Source organism: Gossypium arboreum, chromosome 13, assembly GCF_025698485.1.
Source record: "Gossypium arboreum isolate Shixiya-1 chromosome 13, ASM2569848v2, whole genome shotgun sequence".
In the NCBI taxonomy this organism is placed as follows: Eukaryota; Viridiplantae; Streptophyta; class Magnoliopsida; order Malvales; family Malvaceae; genus Gossypium; species Gossypium arboreum.
Genome location: NC_069082.1, coordinates 99,537,228 through 99,552,148, shown reverse-complemented (window position 1 = coordinate 99,552,148; position 14,921 = coordinate 99,537,228). Strand labels below are relative to the sequence as shown.

The following is a 14,921-nucleotide window of genomic DNA, read 5'->3' as shown; positions in this document are numbered from 1 at the left end:
CATGTGAGGGACATTATGATTGATTGTGATTGATTTTCGAAAATGAATAGTAAATGATATAAATTAACTGTAATTGAACTATAAACTCTAGTAATGCTCCATAACACTGTTCCGAAGAATATGGTTAGGGGTGTTACAGTTAGCATGCCATAGAGTGTAGGAGTCCCTATCATTGGTTATTGTTCATTGTGCAGACTGCATTGAACGGCGGAGAGTATTGTTATTATTGTGTTTTGTGCATTTGGTGTGATGGTTGTTTATTGACTACATTGTGTTCATCGTGCAACAGAGTTTTGTCAATGTTGATTCTTGTGCCATTTTCATCGTCCATTTGGTGTTCGGTTGGACACTCATGTATTCGAGTGTCTTTCCTCCTTGTGTGACATGGGCAAAATTACTAAATGAATTTGAACACTAAATCAAAATGCTATCGCTATTTACTGAATGCCTTGATAATGTTTCATTATTATTTTAAATGTTTTCTATGATTGATTAATAATTATAATGTCTTTGAAAATTTCTGTTTCGAATTATTGCATATATTTGTGTCTCTGATTAGAATGCTTTTATTTTAATTACATGCATTTGTAGTTTAAAATGTATTGGATCACCACTGAGTTATAAAAAGCTCAATATTCGAGGGTTTTTAAATTTCCTGCGCATGTAAAAGATTGTTCATGAGTTTATATCAAACAACATTGTCCAAGAGTCTCTGCAATCCATTTTTCATAAAGATGTTTCTGCTTAGTTCTAGCCTTGGCATGTGTTCAGGACGGTCTGATTAGTGAGTCGCTTTTATACCAATTAATTGATCGAGTTGTGATAAATTATATTAATTTTTTTAATTAAATATAAATTTTATTAAATGATTATTTATTTTTATTTTTATTTTTTATATTTTAATCTGTGTAACTAAATGATTAATTGAGTGAGTTGCTACGATGAACATTATGATGCTCCATATTCAGTCGTTCTTCCAAGCCAAATTTATGTTGTTACAAAAATCTTTTTATGCATGGTAGATAAAATCTCAAGAGTTAGCTACATATGTCCAACAAAGAAACATCAATACCCCATCTATTCATAAGTCTAAAAAACTTGGAAGTTCGGCTAATTCATATATGACAACTCTACCCATACTCAGAAGTTTTCCAAGGTTTACTCCATGAACCAACGTCTTATCATACTACAATTCTTGTGCACATCCAACTTATTATATATGTCAAATCACATAAGTCCTTTCAAAGCTCTACACAATTCAGTCGTAAGTTTCTTAACTCCAAACATATCTTTTAGTGCATCTGTCACCAAATGCATATTGAACACCACTTACCTTCAAGAGGGGTTTTCACATTGCCATCTCCATATAGCAACGAGTGGATCGAACTTTGTCAAAGACTAATCCGACAAATCTTTTAATTATACAATTTCTAATACATATCAAATCATATCAAATTTGTTATCAAATTTCTAAAAATTTAATCATAATATATAAAATTAATTCATGTATTACACAAATATACAAACTAATTTATAATGTAACTCAAAACTAAAAGTAACATAATAATATTAGAAATACATTACATATTAACTCCCTTACACACTATTTCATCACAACAACATGAACAAATACAGGAACACCTGAGCAAGTACACTTGATTATTCACCATTATACAACACAAATAACTCTTATTATTTATATATATATGATGATACATAAATCTCTAAACTCAAAATATATTATTTGCTATGGTTAGTGGATGCATCATATTAGTGGTCATTGTAGTAAAGTCAGTGTAGCTGATGTTCTCCTCTATCTGTAAAAGTAGGGTAAAAAAGAAAAAAGTCAGCTATTGTTTGCATGATTTTTGTTTATATTTAATGTATTAATAGTACATAAATTAATATAACAAATTTAGATCAATCAATACGATTAATGATATCATTTCCATTAAAATATAAATGATTTCAACTTTAATGATATAATATCATTTAACTAACAACAGAAAACTTATTATAATCCTAAAATGCTCTTGGCATTTTATCATTGCTATTTTGTTCTTATTTACCGTTTCATGAAGACATTTATTTGCAGCTTTCATGATCCCTTCCTTTAACCAAGAAAAGAAACACAGTTATTACACAAATATAACATTCAATTAAATAATTTTAATATAAAAGATATATAGACACACCTATGGTTTGGATTTGCTTTATACGTATAAAGATAGTTAAATCTTATATTTATTTTATTAACTTTAAATCTTATATTTATTTTATTAACTTCAACGTTCTAATTTACATCAATTTAATATACTTTCACTAATCTGTGATATTTTAATTTGACATCAATTTACAAGCACTGGTGAATAAATTATGTTGAATGTGTTCTGGTCAATATATAATGAGCATCAATTTACAAGCATTGGTGAATAAATTATGTTGAATGTGTTCTGGTCAATATATAATGAGTCGCTGTCACAAATAATTATCAAAATTTTAGTTATTTTAATAAATCTAAATTATTCTAAAAAATTAATAAATTTAAACTAATCTATATTATTGTTTAAGAATTTGAGTGAGTTGATGTCACCCATCAATTGGATCACAATTCAGCTGTAAAAGTACAAAAAATTCATTTATTTTACAAATATTATTATAAAAGTATTTTTAACTTTTTATATTTGTATATAAAATTTAGAAAAAAACCTTACATAGTAATATTTGAACTTAAGATATTATTATTTATATTGTCCTAATTTTATCATTTCAACTGAATCATGTTTAATTTTATATCAATTATTTTATAAATTTATTCCATAATTTTTTTTCACTCACATGTTCAATGTACCATTTATTTAGTATAAAATTAAAAGTTTTTGTAATTATTTAAAAGGAAATTATTTCTACTTCTTTTACCTGAAAAACGCCAACATTTTTAAATGCATTATTTCTTCAGGAACATATAATGGAAAAAGTTTCATCATCTACAGATTGTGACTATATTAAAATAAGTAAACATCAATCCAATTAATTAAATTATTTTACGAACTTAATAATATAATTAAGCGTTATATCACATAATTGTATTTAAGTGAATGATTATTTTAATAATTATTATTATGAAAAATATCAGCAGATAGTTTTTCTCGTAAGAGCTAAATTGAAAACATATCTTAATAGTTAATCTTTTAAGAGTAAATTACAAAAAAAAAATCTATTTTAAATTTCTATATTAGAATTAAATTGTAACTTTTTATAATTTTACTCTAGAATTGGTATTAGTGACACCAAGTTTAGTCAGTAGGTATAGATATTAAAGATGACATATTTTATCTATAAAGCCACTTGCTAGTATTATAAAATGGATTTTTTTTATCCCATAATGGACATGCTTTAAGTATTTGTAAAAATAAATTTTATTTCGTTGTACTTCATGTTTTACACAAAAATCAGCTAGAGTTTTAAGTTTTGTTTGTATGTAAACACTTATAAAACCAAAATGGATTAATGCGAACAGTCATACTAACCTTGTTCCTTAACATTTGGATTTCTTGAAACATAATGTCCATCTGCATTTCATGCAACAAATTAATATAAATATATATTAAAAATGAATATATGGTATGAAAAAATTGAATTAAATTATAATTAAAATGAACTATACCTTGGTAGATCGAATATGATTGATCCAAATTTCTAAATGCTTTTCAAGTACAAGCAATTCATTTAAGGACATATATTCACATCCCCTCCAAACATGTACCTGGAAAAGATCAACTAATTTAGTAACATCACTGATATTTTGTTACCATTCTTAATAATTTGTCTTTTTAATTACTATTTAAACTATTTCTACCACATGAAGACACATGAGTTTACATGAATCATGTGTTCCCAATTCTTAAGTTTATGTGTCCTAGGTTTAAGATAAAAATTTCAGCTTCTTTAATCAAAATTTATTTTCTCAAGTTGGGCCATTTGTTATGTTGGTATTAGCTAGTTATAATCCCGCATCACCTCACATATATTATGTAAGAGTGCATTAAGCCTTCATTTGCTTTCATCCCAACATTAGTTTTTCTCTCACTTAATAATATGTTTTTAGTATATTTAAGAAAATTTTTAATTAAGGTTTAGTTTGTAATTATTTTTATAATGAAGTTATTATTTAATGTTGGTGTCTAAAAATGTAAGTAATTTGCTATACTTCATAAAGTTGATGTGTTCTCTCGTTTATTTATTTTACTTGCATCTATTAATCTTTTTATTGTATTTAATTTTCAATAGATATTATCGGGCTAATTCGCTGCACTTGTATAGTTTCAATTTAGTATTAGTGTTCCTAATTCGGTTTTGGTGTTCAACATTAAAGTTATAGCTATGTAGGATATTACTTGATGTCCCCAATAATTGGTATCAGAGCCTTAGTGAAGAAATGTTAATTTTCTTAGCATGTTGTGATTGTAGCGTTGTATGGTCATCCACGTTAGAAAAGAAATTTTCACTATTGGATATTATTCATGATTCTTTGGTTATTAGGTAGAAGTGTGATCGTGTGAAAGTGCATGTTAAGGAAAGTTTTGGCTTGGAAAGACTTGGTATTTAAGAGTGTCTTTATGACCCACATCACTTTCTTGGGAGCTTACCTGGTGCACTGTTCTTAAACTACACTCATTATTCTAGTATCAATAGCCTACTATTGAATATTGTTAATTGGTGTTGAAATGGCATTGAGGCCATCGTCAAGCTTGTCACCTGTACCAGTAAGGACAATAGTGTCAAATGCAAACTTTTCGATTGAGTTGTTTGATGGAACCAGTCATATTGACATGTGGCAAGGTGACGTACTAGACGCATTGTTTCAACAAGGCCTAGAAATCGCTATCAAAGAAGAAAAACTTGAAGAAACGGAGGAGAAACAATGGAATACTATCACTCACTTGGCATGTGGTATTAATTTGATCTTGTTTTTCTAGAGAGCAAAGTATAACTTCAAGAATGAAACTTTTTTATATACATTGAGGAAAGCATTGAAGGAGAAATTCCTGAATAAAAATAGCCAAAATCATCTCCATATGAAGAAAGATTGTTTAGATTTGATTATCAATCAGACACCACTATGAATGTACACATCACGACTTTTAATCAACTAAAGACAGACTTACTATGTTTGGATAAAACCTTCAAAGATGAAAATTTAGCTTTAATGTTGCCATCATTAGTTCTAGATGAATTTAAATATCTTAAAGCAACCTTACTTCATGCAAAGAATAAAGTAACATTTAAAAAAGTAACTGGTGCTTTGTATAATTACGAGCTCAGGAAGAAAACTAGAAAAAAGTAAGAATAATGTAGTAGAGGCATTAGTAGCACATGATCATTTGAAAAGCCAAAAAAGAGAGGGAGATCAAAGTCAAAAGTCAGACTTGGAAATATGAATGTGTCATTTTGTCATGATAAATATCGTTGAGAGAAAGACTGTCCGAAGCTAAAAAAGAAGGATAAAAGTGCACTAGATGCATGTATTATAGACTAGACGCATGTATTATAGAGCGAGATACTAGTGACTTTAAACTATCATTGGTTGTTTCACCATCATCATTCTATTCAAACGAGTGGATATTGGACTCATGATGCACCTATCATATGTCCCCTAATCAAGAATCATTTTTCAATTTACTGGAAGTAGATGGAGGAGTTTTTTTTTATATTGGTATTAAAAACATCTGCAAAACAATTGGGATAGATTCAATACGACTATAGAATCAAGATGGATTAACCAAGGTTTTAACAGATGTTTGATATGTACTTAGCTTGAAGAAAAATCTCATCTCTTTGGGAGCTTTGGAATATAAAGTCTCTATTATTACTATAAGAGATTGAATTTCGAAAGTTACATCTAGAGAACTTGTGGCAATGAAAGGTATTAGGAAAAATAACTTGTATTACTTCCAAGGTAGTACAATTATTGGGGGAAGCAGTTGTAGCCTCTATTGATGACAATTTGGATTTAGCCAAGTTGTGATATATGCGGTTGGGACATGCTAGTGAGACATCCTTGCAAATTCTAGTACAATGAAGATTGTTGAAAGGTGCAAAGGCTTGCAAGTTAGAGCTTTGTGAGCATTGTGTTTTGCGGAAGCAAAAAGGAATGAAGTTTGGCACTGCTATCCTTGATACAAAAGGTATTTTTAATTATATCCATTCATATGTGTGAGGGCCTTCTAAGATAACTTTATTTGGAGGGAAATACTACTTTGTAAATTTTGTGGATGACTTTTACAGAAGAGTTTGGGTGTATATAATGAAAACTAATGATGAAGTGCTCAAAATTTTCCTTAAATGGAAAAATATAATTGAAAACCAAACTGGAAGGAAGATAAGGCAACTTAGGATGGACAATGAAGGGTAATATAAAAGTGATCCATTCTTTGGCATTTTCCAGAAGTATGGTATTGTTTAACACTTCACAGTTAATGATACACCACAATAGAATGTTGTAGAAAAGTGTATGAATCAAATATTGTTGGAGAAAGTTTGACATATGTTGTTCAATACTTGGTTGGGCAAGCAATTTTGGGCTGAGGATGTGACATATATTGGCCATCTTATTAATCATTTTCCATAATCTATTATAGAAGGCAAAACACCTATGTAAGTATGGTCTGGAAAACTTATTACTAGTTATGATTCCTTACATGTATTTGGATCTACTATGTGGTACCATGTCAATGAGTCAAAATTAGATCCAAGAGAAAATAAAGTTCTCTTTATGAAATCACCTTTGGAGTAAAGAGATTTTGACTTTGGTGTGTAGATAAGAAGAAAATAATTTATAGAAAAGTTGTTACTTTTAATGAGTTTGCCATGTTGAAAAAGGTAAAATATGGAGGCATAATGACTTTTTTAGCCCTCTCACTTTACAAAAAATATCATTTAGCCCTCTCTTTAAACTTTCACCTTTCTTAGCCCTTAAACTTGTTTTTTGTCAAATCACCCAAAAATGAATAAAAAAGTTAACTTTTAACTCTACCAATGTGACACACACGTGGATGACATGTCAACATTTAATTTTTTTAAAAAAATTTAAAAATTAAAAAATATTTTTAATAATTAAAATTATTTAAAAAGTATAAAAATTTTAAAAATAGTTTTTTTTAATTTTTAAAATTTTAATAAATAATCAAATGCTGACATGTTATCCGCGTGGCAATCCATGCAGTAAAGTTAACAAATGTTAACTTATTCATCCATTTTGGGGTGATTTGACAAAAAATACAAGTTCAAGGGCTAAAAGAGGTGAAAATTTAAATGGGGGCTAAAATGACTTTTTTTTTTGTAAAGTTGGAGGGCGAAATAAGTCGTTATGCCAAAAATAAATATGCTTAGATAAGTGGTACTCCACAGCAAGTGGAGTTTCAAGAGATGATGGTTAGCTTAGTTAATAAGTGTGATTCTCCAACCATAATAGAGGAATAAAAGAATGAAGAGGTTCTAACCTAAGAACCGCTAAATACACTAGAACCACCTGTAGCTACAAGGCCAAGGAGAAAAATTTGTAGAATTGCTTGTTTTGCTTATATTGTGGCCTTTGCACTCTAGTTGTAGAAAATGATATTTTTATCACTTATCATGAAGAACTACAAAGCTCTGAAAGTGACAAGTGGAAAAGAGTCGTGGATGAAGAAATACAATCTCCTCAGAAGAACAATACTTGAGAGTTGGCGCAATTACCAAAGGGTAGGAAAGTAATTGGGTGCAAGCGGATATATGCAAAGAAAAAAGGATTTCCTATCAAGAAAATGTTCGCTACAAAACAAGATTGGTAGCTAAAGCCTAAGCTTAGAAGGAAGGAATTGCCTACACTAAAGTATTTTCCCTTGTTTTAAAACATTCCTCCATTAAAATTTTGTTGGCTTTGGTAGCACAGTTAAATTTGAAGCTAGCTCAACTTGTTGTAAGGACAACTTTCTTGCACTGTGATTTAGAGAAAGAAATTTATGACTCAATCAAAAGGATATAAGATTGCTGGTGGAGAAAATTGAGTTTTTATATGTTAAACAAATTATTGTATGGATTGAAGCACTCCTTTAGGACGTGATACAAATGATTTGATAGCTTTATGAGAAGACAAAAGTAATATAAAAGCAAATATTACCATTGTGTGTATTTGCAAAAGCTACAAGATTGATCTTTCATTTATCTCCTATTGTATATTGATGATTTGCTGATTGATTCAAAAATTCAAAGAGAAATAAATGAATTGAAGGCTCAATTGAAGCAAGAGTTTGAGATGAATGATCCAGGTAAAGCCAGGAAAATTCTTGGCATGGAGAAACGTAGAAATAGAAAGAGGGGAAAGCTTTGTTTGACTTGGAAACCATATCTGAACAAGGCACTACAATGTTTTATTTTGAATGAAAATACAGAACATGTAAGTACTCTACTTGTTTCTCAGTTGAAACTTACAATATGTTTGAATTGTATTAAAACTAGGGAAATGTAAGGAAAGAAAAGGAAAATAATATAATTTCCTTTGTTTAGATAGTTCCTTTTATTTGAGTAAGGAAAGTAAAGAGAGTTGAATTTCCCATGCTTTCCTTAGTTCTTAGTTTTTAATTACCTTAATTTGAGGGAAAAGCTAAGGAAAGCAAAGTGAGGTTATTCTTAAAAAGCAAAATTACATTTTTTATCCTATTAAATTTTATATGATTTATTTTACAAAAGGATATAATTGGAAAATCATTATAATCAATCATTTCTTTATCTTTCCATAGTTTAACGAAACAAAAATTGTAAAAGTTCTTTTACTTTACTTTACTTTATTAATTTTATCTATCCAAATAAAATAAACATACATAATATCCTTTCTTTAACCTTCCTTTTCTTTTCCTTTATAATTATTTATCCAAACATAAGGTTTGTGCTCAATTGTCTCCTAAGAGCCTGATGTATCTAATGGTGTGTATTGAGCCAAACATTTCACATGTAATTGGAGTTGTGAGCAGGTATATATATAATCCTAGCAAAGGACATTGACAAGCTGTGAAATGGATTTAATGGTATCTTCTAAAAACCATAGATGCCGGTTTAATCTTTAAGCAAGATAACATGTTTGGTTAATGTTTAGTTAAATATGTTGATTCCAGTTATACTGGTGATTTGGATAAACATTGATCAACTACTTGATATCTATTTACTCTTGCACAAGTTCTAGCAAGTTGAAAATCAATCTTATAATCTATAATAGCTTTATCAACTATGGAGGCAGACTACGGGCTAGTTTAGAATTGCTATTGAGAAGTGCTTTTAAAAAGTGTTGTGGAAAAGTGATTTTGAAAAGTACTTTTGAAAATTTTAGTTTAAAATTTAAGTATTTAGTATTCTTTGTCAAAAATACTTTTAATAAATAAAGTGTCTATTTTAGACATTGCTTTTAATAAATAAAATGTCTATTTTAGACATTATATTATAAAGTAATAAATATGCATTTAAATAATGTTCAAATTAGTTAATATTATGATATTTTAGTAAGAATATATAATTTATTTTAATATTTTAATATATGAAATATAAATTTTAAATATTTTAAGCAATTAATATTAATTATTCATAACATTTAATTGAATATATAAACTCTATTTTAAATAATAAAATATGACCAATAAAAATTTAAATATATAATATTATATATTTAAAATAAATTTTAATAATAAAATAATTACATACTCCATATAAATATTATATAAAAAACATTATAAGGGTTAAAAGCTGTCTTTTATTTTTGAAAGGACTTTTGCCAAAAGCAAAAGCTAAAAAAAATTACTTTTACTTTTGAACTTAAAAACACTTTTCAAAAATACTTCTAACTCCAAAAGTTATATATTTAGTATTGCTTCTGACTTTAAAAATGCTTTTGATTTTAAAAATACTTTTGAGAATAATATTAAACAAAACCTACATGACGATTTCAAAAGTTAAAAAAGAGATTGTTTGGCTGAGTTGTTGAAGGACTTAGCTTAATATGTTGTCGAAAGACTTAAAGAATTGTATTTTCAAAAGAATAAATAAGTTAAAAAAATAGACAAGATCTATGTTGTTTAAAAAGTGACATGAAAAGAAATGCTTAGAAAAATGGGAAAAGTCTTAAAGAAATGAGTACATTTTAGTATTGAAATATTTTTAAAATTTAAAATATATAAATAGCCAATTTTAATTTAATTTATAAAATTTTAACTTGAATTTGATGTAAATGTTAATCGGGTTGGTATAAAGTAATAACTAATAAATCATGAATTCTTAAATATTTTTCTCAGATTTTTCCTTTAAATAAAACCATGTATAATTGAATTTGTTGGCTTATGAAGAAATATATATAGGAAACTAGTTTTTTTGTATGTCCCATACACATGTTAATTATATGTATTAATTAAACTATATTAAATTATTTTATAAGTTTTGTATAAATCTTTTATAAAATATGGTAAAGAAATTTGTACATATTATTTCTCGAATAAAATAGCTTAGAATTAAATAGAATATTTTTAATAGCTATGTGTAATTAATTGTGCAATTTTTTTACTTATATTATATATTTAATATGAATTCATATCATAGTATTAAAATATAAAATATATAATTTGTAATTAATTACTTAAAGTTTTTTATTTAAATAATTTTTCCTTTATTTTTCAACAATAGAGTCCATATTAATTTATATAAAAGATGGCAGTGTCTCAAATAATATGACTATTCATTTGTCACAAAAACAAATTTATGGCAGATAAAAAATTTATTTAAATGTTGGTAATGCACGAATTAATTGTATTAATATTAAATTATATTGAATACTTTCATATTTTTTATTACAATTAATAGATTCATAAAAATTCATATTTTTAATAAAATTGTAAAAGAATAAAATTCGGTTAACAATTTAAAAGAAAAACTTATATATTTTTATAATTACTATTTTTATTGTGAAAATATTATAGTATTTTTGAATTTATTTATAATTAAAAATATTATTAAATATTTTATTCTAAACTATTTTTAAATATATAAATATTAGAATTATTAAGTATTTTTATTATAAAAATATTATTGTATTATTTGTGATTTATTAACATTAAAAATTTTAGTTATGATGAAGTGGAATTTAAGTACAGGTGTAACGCGTAAATTTAGTTATTCCTCTTCTTTATTGCGTTTATTAATAAAAGTTTGATTCTCAAAAACATAAATAGATAGAGAGACCAAAAAACAAAATAACAAATTGTCCTGCCTGCTAAAAAATAATTGAAATTTTACCTGAGCCCTTTCTGTAGTATTTCTATCTCCTGCTTCAGCATCTCAATCTCCTTTTTTGCATCCTGCTAATGTTTCATAAAATTAAAATAAAGGAAAACTTTTTTAGGTGTGCATAACACTTTTTCCATAAAAAATTTAAAAGGTAAGTAATTCTAGTATACAATTAAACTAGTTTTATATAACAATCTATTTTGTAAAGTTATATCTATCATTTCGATCTAAAAATATTATCTATAAATATATTAAGGTTGAAAGCTATTTTACATGAAACAAGTAATTCGATAATTTTAATTTACTTCAAATTTTATTTCCATGATCTATATTAATAAAATATGAAATATAACTATTGAATTATCAAAATATTTATCTTACCTAAAGTTATGAAAATCAATTTTACATTACTCTAACTACTTTAAAAAAAAACATTAGTGTAACTAGATTCCTCTCCAATATTAAAATATTTTTAATTGATGCTAAATTAAAATGTCTATGCACAAGTACAGTAAAGACTACAAGTTTTAATGGATTGGGTTGGATGGTTGGATCAGATTTATGCATGGTATTAACATAATTCATGTTTGTCTAAGTTAGATTCATGTGGCTTGAAATATGAGTTTTAAAATTTTTAATTCCATTTATATTTATAAATGATAAACTCAAATATATTTTAGGCATGATTTTTAAAACATTATGCTATTTTTAATTTAATATTGAATAATTTTTATTAAATTTACATATATTTTATTAATTTTTAAATATTTAGATTATAATATTATATATTATTTTAAATATAAATTTATTATGCGATGTAAAATCTATGATATATAAAAATTAAAATAAAATATTACGATATTGAAAGTTAAGTCGAAGAACTCAACCCCGCAAGGGTGGGAAGTTGATAGCGGTCTATTCAAACAATTTTTCAATATTATCAATTGTGTACTAGAATTTAATTATCCACTTGACGTATCGCACTCATTTTCAATTATAAAATTCCAATGCAATAAAATAATTACCATCAGTTAATTTAATCTTTTACTAAATTTTTTATATTCATATTTGTATATTAAAATTATTAAAAGTATGATACTATTATAATTTGTCATTAAATTACTAATAATTTAGATAAAATATATTATACTTAATTAATTTATTCATTACTTGACTTGATCTATAAAAAACCTAATCATCTCTAAAAATCTATTTTTAGCCTGTATTTTTCTAACTAGATGATAGTTAAAAATTATATAAATTTTTGAAGATGATAAGAGTTTTTTATGAGTCGGATCATGAATATATCAGTTGGATATGATATATTTTATCTAAATATAAAATTTATTGATATCATGATTTGAATAAATTTTTAATGTATAATTTTCTTTTGATTTTTCAATATATCTATTAGAATGAACTAAATAATTAATCCTTCACATTTTATAGGTCTTTTAAGAGGTAAATACTTATCACGAATTAATGTATAAATTTTAATAGAGAATAAAATAAACTTCACAACTCCTAAGACTTTTAACATTCACAATGATACTAGATTATTATTTTTGGGAAAATTTGCATACAATCAATTGGACTAATGACACCACTATTCCTAATCTCCACCCATCCTTGAAAGTTGTCAATATTAATATTATCCGGTCATCCAGATCACGAGAAAGCAATTATTTAAAGCATTTCTTAGTGGTTAAGAAATGTGAACTTTTTGGTCATGCTAATTAACCCACAATTCTAACAATATATCCTAATGGTACGTTGAATAAGAAGAATCTGATTCAACACCCACTTTGCTGATAATTATGGTGATAATATAGTTTTCTTTTCTTTTCTTTTTTTAAATATATAACATAATTTGTGCCAGAGATCAGCAAATTTCAACACGATGATATCGAATATATATTATTCAGTTCTTTGAAGTTTTTACACTCCTTGATTCGAAAACCTTTTATTATTCTTTAAAAGATATTAAAGTTTTTTATATTAATAGTTTTATAATTAATTTTAAATAAAATATTTTTAACTAATAAATAGTCATTTAAGTCGAGAATGAATCAGCATAAAATGTAGAATCGTAATTCAAACTTGAATTAAAAGAAGTATCTCAATGGACAAATAACAAGTGGTGTTGAAACCTTTTAAATTACATGTGAAAAAAATATAATATTATAAAGACCCATGTATTAAAAGAATCAAATTACATTTTATCTCTTCTATTAAAAATATTAAATTAGTCTCAATTTGTTAGATAAAAAGTAAATTGATCTCTCTATTAAAAAGTTCATCTATTTTTACTATTAAAAACTAGTCTATGTACATTAACATGAAGTACATGTGGCAGCCACATGGCACTTTTTAGTTATTCCTCTTTACACGGAAGTTTTTAACAATAAAATTAGATGAAATTTTAACAAAAAAGATTGATTTGCTCTTTGATTCAATGTATAAAAACTAATTTATTTACTTTTTAAGTAGAACGAGTAAAATATAATCTAAATTTTAGTATAAAGACCGACATAGTACTTTTACCAATTAGATGCTGAAGCTTGATGTTTTGAGTTACTGATATGCTATTTGATTGTAGTTGTATGCAACTTCGTAAAGAAATATTCTACATATATGATCGTAAATGTATGACTTACCATAGGTTCCACCATGGGTTCATCAGCCGGAGGTCCTCCAGTGTACTTGCCATACCTCTCAATAAGCTCTTGCATGGTCCTTAATTCCAAAAGAAACGAAAAGATTAATTCAAACTCCAAGTAGAATATTAAATAAAATTTGAGTAATTATTATGTTAACCTATCTGACAAAAAAGATTATGTTTGTCCATCTACTTTATGCATGTATATTAGAGCAAGAAAAGAAGATGATGCAGGGAGAAGAGACCCTTTGGTGGCTAGTTCATAGAGCTTTCCATGAGCGGAGAAAATGACGACTCCAATTTCAGCATCGCACAGAACAGAGAGCTCCTTAGCCTTCTTAAGGAGGCCAGCTCGGCGCTTGCAGAAGGTAACCTGCCTGTGCACCGGATTCTCAATGCGCTTCATCTGAACTCTTCCACGACCCATCGGACGAAAACGATCACAATATCTCAACTACCTTCAACCTTTGATGTTTTGATCTTCTTCTAATCTGATCTGATCTCCTATATGCAGACAACCTCCCACTAGTTTGAACTAGCTTCGAGGTTGTTGCAATTCTACTTTGGACTTAGCCCTCTCCCCCAAGAACTCTCTAACAGTTGCTTCTCTTTGGTTTTACAACTTCAACCTTTATATTGTCCCCTTAGATTCTCCTCGCTCACTTTACCACTTTCAAATATAAATTTTAGTCGACACCCTTCCTTTTCACTCTTCACTAGTCTCTCTTTTATTTCCTATACCACTTAAATTCCTGCTAAGCTTTTCTTACACTATACATTTAAATCGAATATATTTTCTATTACCGTGTTATCATAAACATGACAAATACTATGCCAATCAATTACGGTAAACATTAATAATCAAAAGAATCAAAACTGCATAAATAGTGCAACTATTACTATAATTCTGGCCTCTGCTGCATGCATGGTGACAAAAATAGTCACAGTGATTTTTCAT

The 14,921-nt window shown here is 27.0% G+C and overlaps 1 pseudogene; it reads right to left on the bottom strand.

Annotated features, from left to right (window-relative positions):
* Positions 1 to 1,467: 1,467 nt before the first annotated feature.
* On the bottom strand, positions 1,468 to 14,710 carry LOC108473145 (agamous-like MADS-box protein AGL12; annotated as a pseudogene).
* Positions 14,711 to 14,921: the final 211 nt, after the last annotated feature.